Consider the following 8314-nt stretch of genomic DNA (forward strand, 5'->3'; position numbering starts at 1 on the left):
ATCAGTTTGGTGACATCCATGTGGTTGACTGAGTTAGCATAGTCAACTTGAAGAAGTTTTACAGGGGTAGTTCCATCCTTCATGACACTGGACTTGACAAACTTCTCCATTAGACTCCTCAGCATATTTGTGAGATCACCGCCCATAAACCGCAGCATGGGTTTATCCGTCTGGTAGAACTTCAAAAACGGTGTGATTTCCTTAGCTACCATTAGAAAGAAGTTCAGCTTTGCTGGGAAGGCATCTTGCACAATCATCTCAGCCGTTTTGAAAGACTTTGTAAGTGGCTCTGTTACAGTTTTAATTTTAGTAGCACTGATGTCCCTTTTCAGAGGGCAAAATCTGAAGGGCACGCTCAGCCACCTCCACATTTTCCAGCCACCGTTGACTATAGAAGTCATGAGGGAAGGATGTGCAACCAGTGTCTTCTGTGTAGTCCTCCCTACGAGCTGGAACATCCTTGAATAGCCATTTAAGGCTTGACAGAGCATTTCCCAGCTCCCAGTCCGTGGATGCACACCCTGCTCTGAAGGAGTTGTGTAGTATATGCAATCCACAACTTCCAACATTTAACATTTTCTTGCCTATTTGTTTGTCAATGTTCTGCTGGGCCAGTGAGAAGAGCTTCAAATTCACATTTGGGCAATCCATCGACAGCTGAATCTGGTTCTGGAAGCCTATCTCCAAACGCACTTTTTCAACCTTCTCGTGCATTTGTTTTGAAGTGTGATGACCCATGAAAAATGATGTTAGGTACCTTGATTTTACTTGGTTATCATTCCAAAATCGTATCAGCATGTCAAGCTGGCTTTTCTTAATTTCCCTATTTAGACTTTCATTAAACAGAAGTACATATTCAGACTCTTTCTTGGCTTTTATAGGGAAGTAATAATCCCAAATGTGGTGAGGTATGCTGCTTTTCTCTCCCCACAAGTAAACTGCTTTGCAATATCACTGTCAGGAAACATGGTTCTGAAAATGTCTGCATTCTCACATGATTTGTAGGAATAGTGGCTGGTTACAACTTTTGTTGCCCAGCATATTTCTGCTTTAAGTGTTGGATTAGAGCTGACAAATGATTTTATGGTGCTGGTTGCCTGATGTGGATTAGAAGACTGGACTGGAGGAGTGGATGGTAGAGGGGCTACTCCACCGGCTGCTTCCACTGTACTGTCACTGCTGGTTGTATGGATGGATGTAGCTGTGCTTTACTTCCCAAAAAAATTCGCTTACTACTGGAGCTGGATTCAGATGACTTCGCATCAGGTCTTGATGCTTTTTTTCCTAAATAACAAAAATAGGAGGGAAATGTTATTTTTTGTATTACTTATGTTTATTCTCAATACAATTATCAGTGAGATGCTGAAAATGATAGTGGTCAGTCAACTATGTTGCTGTAAAACCTGAATTATCACGTTTAACCCTTGTATTGTCCTTTGTGTCATGGGAACTTGTTTATTCACTTTTTGTATTAGCCTCGCATCCTCGTCCTTCGGGTCCCGGGGACCCTGGCTTATTGTGATTTTATGCATTGCTACTAGCTTCGCGACCTCTGTCCTTCGGGTCCCGGGGACCCTCACTTATTTTATGTTCACTTTTTGTATTAGCCTCGCGTCCTCGTCCTTCGGGTCCCCGGGACCCTGGCCTACTATTTGAATGCTTTGCCACGTCAACTACCGTGGCGGCAACTACCTGGCCCTTGGGGTCTCCGGGACCCTTGCCTATTCAATGGCATTTTTGTCTCTCGCTACTGGCCTCATGGAGGCCTGTGTCCCTCGGGTCCCCGGGACCCTTGTTGCAATGGAAAGTTGATGTCGCTGTTTTTTTTTTTTATGCAGCGTAAAATCGACGAAGCTCAAACCAAGAGGCTACTGTCTCACGGAGTCCGCGCAGTAGGGCTGTGTGCAGCTCCCGCACACGGTGTGTGTCTTGCGGTCCTATTTCTTTGGACTGAGCTGACACCTCTTTCGCTTGCTGGGCACTCTCGGCGCTCTCGGTTCCGCTTCCTCCTTGTCGTCTTCGTCTTCCTCATCGTCTTCCTCATCGTCTTCGTCTTCATCGTCTTCGTCCTCATCGTCGTCCTCATCTCCTCGCTGGTCCTGTCGGGCTCGCTTGATACCAGCGGCTGACCTCGCCGCCACGGCTTTGATGAGCGCGGCGGAAGCTTGCGTGCGAGGGAGACGCGAGCGTCTCTAGATGAGCGGAGTGACGAGCGCCCTGCCCAGTTGCTTGAGGAAGGTCCTGCGCCTGTTGAGCTTGCCGCGCAGCCACTTGGGCCTGAGCTCTCGCCAGAGCAGAAAGGCGTTGTAGGCGGACACGTCAAGGATGTTGTGGAACAGGGCGGCCAGCGCGCAGCTGTACGTGGCGACGAGCTTGTCCAGGTTGTCCCTGGTGCTGTTGTAGTGCAGGATGATGTCAGGCTTGACGGCCCTGGAGGCGCTGACCTGCGCGTCCCCCGTGTGCAGCGTGCTCAGCAGCAACACGTTCCTGTTCCTTTTGGGCATTTAGGACACCAGAGTGACGGTGGGCGTGAAGGCGAACCTGGACGAGAAGACCACGCGACCCTTGGTGTCGAGCAAGGCGCGCGGCAGCTCTGGCTTTTTTTGTGCCCACTACGGTGAGGTGCCTCTTGTGGAGGAGCCGCTGGGCCAGCTCATAGGAGATGAAAAATTTGTCGCACGTCACGTTGCACGGGCCCCGCAGGCCCTCGGTCACGTCCATCACCATGCGGGCACCCTGATTCCCCTCGGGCTCGCCGCTCACAGACTTGCCCGTGTAGACCTGCACGTTCCACGGGTAGCTGGAGCCAGCGTTGCAGGCCACCCACACCTTGAATCCGTACCTGGCGGGCTTGCTGGGCATGTACTGGCGAAAGGAGCATCGACCTTGGTGGACGTGACGGACAAGGAGGAGAACGATGAGCATGGGAGGAAAAGAGTGACGATGAAAAAGTTACAAAAACATACAAAAACACACACACACACACTGCGAAAGGGAACCAGCTACTCGTCCACAGTCACGTCTGGTTCCGGGTTGTAGAGGCGAGGCAGCCGCCACACCCAGGCGTCCCACACGTATCGTATGGCCGGCTAGTTTGTCCGAGGCTCGTCTGGCACCTCTTGTCTCGCGGTCGTCGAATCGCAGCTGTCGCGAGAGCGCATGGAATCGCTTGAGCAACATTGTGGCGTGGAAAATAGCCCTGCCACTCTCCTCGTGCCACAGGCTCCCCAGGGCCTCGTTTCGGGACCTGTACACACCGCGAGGAGCAGCAGCCCGAGGTAGCCGTGCAGCTCTGTGATGTCCGTCATTTCCAGTCATTGCCACATTTCCTGAGGCCCTCGAGGTTCGTGGTGGTCACCACGATCTCTAGTATGCGCCGCGTGACCAACAGGTCGAATGTGGAGAGTATGTCGCGGACGCGTGTGGCGACGGGGATGATACGTCGTGGAGGACCATTCTATTTCACCATTTCTGAACACAAACCTTTCGCTCTCCTCCTCGTCCTGCTCGTCATCGTCTTTGCCCTCTTTGTCTTCTTCTCCCTTTTGCCGTCCACCCTCTTGGGGTGCTGCTGCGTTTGCTCCTTGTTTTTCTCCTTGTTCTTCTCCTCGTTCTCTTCGTTCTTGTCCTCGTTCGTCTCGGTTGTCGGCGTCGTCATAGTCGGCTTCTCCTGCGTCGTGGTCGTGGTTGTCGGCGTCGCGGCAGTCTTTCTCTCCGTCGTCGTCGTGTTTGTCTCGGTCCTCCTCTGAAGCACAACCTCCAGATGACCGATTGTCGTCGGAGTCGCTGTGGTCGTCGTTGTCTTCTTCTTCTGTGTCTTCTACCTCTTCCACTTGGGGGACATTGCGTGCCGCATGGATGAGAACCCGATGCAGCTTCCAATTTAGAGTCACACAACGGGCCATGCCGGCATCACAACCGGCTGCTGAACAGAGTACAAAGAGTACAAAGATCCAAAAGAAGAAGAAGAATCAAAGATGACAAAAACAAGAAGACAAATGTGAACAGTGTATATGTGTATGTGTGTATAATAAAAGTGTTTAGTAGGACGAGGACGATGTTTGTTTCTTTTCCCCTTTCCCTTACCATTTCTGTGTTCCTACTACAAGCCAGGCCAGGGTCCCCAAATACCATGGAATAACGTATGGGTCCCCGAGACCCTAAGGCCAGGGCCGCGGTAGTAGAGAAATACCATTGAATAACGTATGGGTCACTGTGACCCAAAGGCCAGATCTGCGATAGTAGAGAAATACCATCGATAAACGTATGGGTCACAGAGACCCGAAGGCCCGAGCTGCGGCAGTAGAGAAATACCATTGAATAACGTATGGGTCTCTGTGACCCGAAGGCCAGGGCCGCGGCAGTTGAGAAATACCATCGATAAACGTGTGGGTCCCCGAGACCCCGAAGGCCAGGGCCGCGGTAGTAGAGAAATACCATTGAATAACCTACGGGTCACAGAGACCCGAAGGCCAGAGCCGCGGTAGTAGAGAAATACCATCGAATAACGTATGGGTCACAGAGACCCGAAGGCCAGAGCTGCGGCAGTAGAGAAATACCATTGAATAACTTATGGGTCTCTGTGACTCGAAGGCCAGGGCCGCGGCAGTTGAGAAATACCATCGATAAACGTGTGGGTCCCCGAGACCCCGAAGGCCAGGGCCGTGGTAGTAGAGAAATACCATCGAATAACGTATGGGTCTCTGTGACCCGAAGGCCAGAGCCGCGGTAGAAGAGAAATACCATTGAATAACGTACGGGTCACAGAGACCCGAAGGCCAGAGCCGCAGTAGTAGAGAAATACCTGGAAGAACGCACGGGTCTCTGTGACCCGAAGGCCAGAGCTGCGGTAGCAGAGAAATACCATCGATAAACGTACAGGTCACAGAGACCCGAAGGCCAGAGCCGCGGCAGTAGAGAAATACCATTGAATAACGTATGGGTCTCTGTGACCCGAAGGCCAGGGCCGCGGTAGTTGAGAAATACCATTGATTCACGAGTCCCCGAGACCCGAAGCACAACGCCAGGCCAATACAAAAAGTCAAATCAGATAACTCAAATAAACTATGCAAATTTACATGTAAATATGCATAATGACAGCTGAGTCGGTAAATTTACAGATTTAAATCTGCATAATAACCATATTTTAGCTAATGGTACTATAACATACTGTATATATTTTTCTTTAACCCACCAGAACAAATTGACTAATGACAAATTGTGGCAATTTTAGAACCATATAGTTGAACGAGTCTGGCCTGAGGTGAACAATCGTGTCAATTATCCAGTGAAGACAGCCCTTCTGCAGTTGGTGGATCAAGAGGAACTAGACATGGAAGACAACCTTGTGAGATACTGTGTCCAACCTGACTGACCATTTGTGCCAGATTGGTCTTACAAGAATGGTGGAGTCATGGAATGCTCACAGAATTCCAGGTAATATAAACCAGTGTTGCGAAGATTAATATAATTACAACAGACATTCGTTTTAAGACTAACAGTATGTTTTTTTTATTTTACAGGTAAAAGGTATACCGAATAATTTGGCTGGCAGTGGGTGTCAAATACCACAGGAGCTGTTGTCTCATTCAGTTGAAGCAGCAGACCTTTACAGAGAACAGCTGAGATCTTCACTGACAACCCATTCTACTTTTGGAGGTGATCCATTTTTAACTGAACAGGACAAACTTGCAGTCGAGAATCAGTTTGCAGAGAAATATTTAGACATTTCAAACTTGTTCTCTAGAGTGGTAAACAATGACTTTGCTCCATACAATGAGGCATTGCTCTATCTCATAACAATAACTCAATGCAATGTGTGAAACCATTTGCTCTATTTGAACTACAGAATGTGAATTACTGACAAGAGCAATGACTTGGTGGCAATGGGTGTTTGGTAAAGACAAATGTTTAAATCAGTAAAACAGTCACATTTTCAACAAAAACAATTTCACATCACATCACTCTGACCAACATATTTTAATTGATAAAACAAACGTAAACACAACATGCCTATTTGTGAGTATAAAGTGCAAAATCTTACTCCTCTTCAAAAAGGGATATAAGAACAGAAAATGTCTCTGACAGACCATTAACCTGAAGTATGTGGTTGCCTGCTGTGTTCTGTCTGCATTTTGCACAGTGCACAAATGACACGCTAAACCTTTTGGTTCTAATTGACCTTTGCAGCAGCCTACTATTGCCACGATTGCTGAGTTGGAACCGCCCATACAAGGAGTGGGTAGGATCTTTAAGAATCTGTTCAGCCTTACTCACAATAAGATCTGACCATAGCTGAGTGACTGACATCTGACCACATCCAATAATTTTGCTCGCTGTGTTTACCAAACGCTGCAATTTATCTTGGTCATGTTAAATTGCAGTGTTTGGTAAAGACAGCGAGCAAAATTATTGGATGTAGCATTACTGGTTATGTGTAAAGCTGAATCAAATGGCATTGTAAAACTTTGACACTGGCAACATTTGGAAGTTGTGCGAAGATGGAGATACAATTAGACATTTTAATGTTACAAAAATTAAAATAGCTAGTAATTTCAAGATTATACTAAGTGTGAATATGCAAGGTATCAAATAACTGAAAAGGTTTGATCTGAGACGTTATTTAAGGCCTTCTTCATCTCATACAGAAATGGATCAGTTAATGGCAGAAATGTTTCAAAAAGTGAAAAAAGGGGGAAGGACAATGATTAAGTGGTTGCAGAAGAAAGGACTTCTATCAAGTGCCGTGTTTGCAAGCACTACATGACAATGACCAAGTCAGGCTCTACAATAGGGTTTCTCAACGGGGGCGTTTGGACAGTGTTAGGGGGTAGTGTGAACAAGGCAGCAGAGAGGGGGGCGTTAATCACTATTATTCATCACAACTGTTAAGTCTCTGACAGTGTTCATTTGAATTTGAGTTTGTGCAAATTATTGAATTAATATTTCAATGTTGCTAATAGCCCACTCCGACTTGTCCTGCTAGCTACTGTGCGTTTCAAAATCCACTAAGTAGGCAAGGAGAGGATTTAAAAGTTTAACAAGTATTTATTTAAGTAAAATCATAAGAGCATAAACGTGTACACGGGTCCGAGTTGAGCAGGCACACAGGCTTCTCTCATCAGACAGAATTTTCTGGCTTATACATGAATTCATATATCAGTCTCTAAGAGCATTTTGATTTGTTTATTAAAAGTTGGAGTACCGTGGTTTAGACTTAGCGTCCCCTGGTTGGTACACAGACTGGTCCCAGTCTTTTGGCACAAGCCCTCTTCATCAGCTGTTAGGCAGACTTTAACTATGCTGATGGTCAGAAAGAACAATGCGCCGCTGTTGCCTGTCACAGGTTGAGGAGTAACTTATTCTCATGGTCAAACTGATATCAAACTGATATTAACTTCGTTGCTGCACTCTTGTTGCTGACCACCGTCATACAGTGCTGCTGTACAACAGTACAACAGTATCCTTTTTGTCATTTTGCATGACTAAGCTGTCACAGTGCTCTTCCACTAAACACACAACTATAATTCAACTATGATTTGTATCCTCATAAAGCATAGCCAGCTTAACTGATTATTTTTATTTCTTACAGATCCCCCTTTTCACACCTCAGGTGTGAATACTACTAATCTTAGGATTATATGGCCCTCAAACTGGTAAATAATTGGCCGCACTAGGGGAAGAAGAAGCAAGATTAATATAGCATAGCATTTCATTGGTGATTCACTTCCTTCATTGTCCGAATCAGTCTCATCACCATCCTCCATCCCCAACAGGGGCATGGAGTAGGCTGGAGGAGCATCTTTCTGGGGATCTTTTTTGGTCAGAGCCACATCAATCCATCTGTTCACCAGAGTGCGACAACAAGGGATGCAACAGCATCCACAACACACCAATGTGCCTACAAACACTGCCATGGACATAAGCATGGAGAGCACAATTGCTTTGTATTTGCCAAAAACGTCCTCCAGCGGTGATGGGGTTTTCAGCCACACCCGAGTTCTCTGCTAGTTCATTGGCTAGAGAGGTCAACCCCTTCAAGGCTCTAGTGATGCTACCATCCGGGGCAGTATTATTGGGAATAAATGTACAACAAGCATCTCCAAACATGTGGCACACACCCCCTTTTTCTGCCAACAACATGTCCAGCGCCATACGGTCCTGAAATGCCATGAGTGAGGAGGTGGTTAATTGTTCGGACACACTCCTCAGGCCATCCCTAGTCCGGTTCAAAAACCTCTGCTGGTTGTAGTATATATAATTTATCCAGTCCACATTCTTGTTTGTAGTTATCCAGGGCAGTATAGACTCAAAA

The 8314-nt window shown here is 47.0% G+C and overlaps 1 pseudogene; it reads right to left on the bottom strand.

Annotated features, from left to right (window-relative positions):
- Nucleotides 1-1937: 1937 nt before the first annotated feature.
- Nucleotides 1938-3308, bottom strand: LOC114565207 (piggyBac transposable element-derived protein 4-like; annotated as a pseudogene).
- Between the last annotated feature and the right edge of the window lie 5006 nt (nt 3309-8314).

Source organism: Perca flavescens, chromosome 12 (assembly GCF_004354835.1).
Source record: "Perca flavescens isolate YP-PL-M2 chromosome 12, PFLA_1.0, whole genome shotgun sequence".
Lineage (NCBI taxonomy): Eukaryota > Metazoa > Chordata > Actinopteri > Perciformes > Percidae > Perca > Perca flavescens.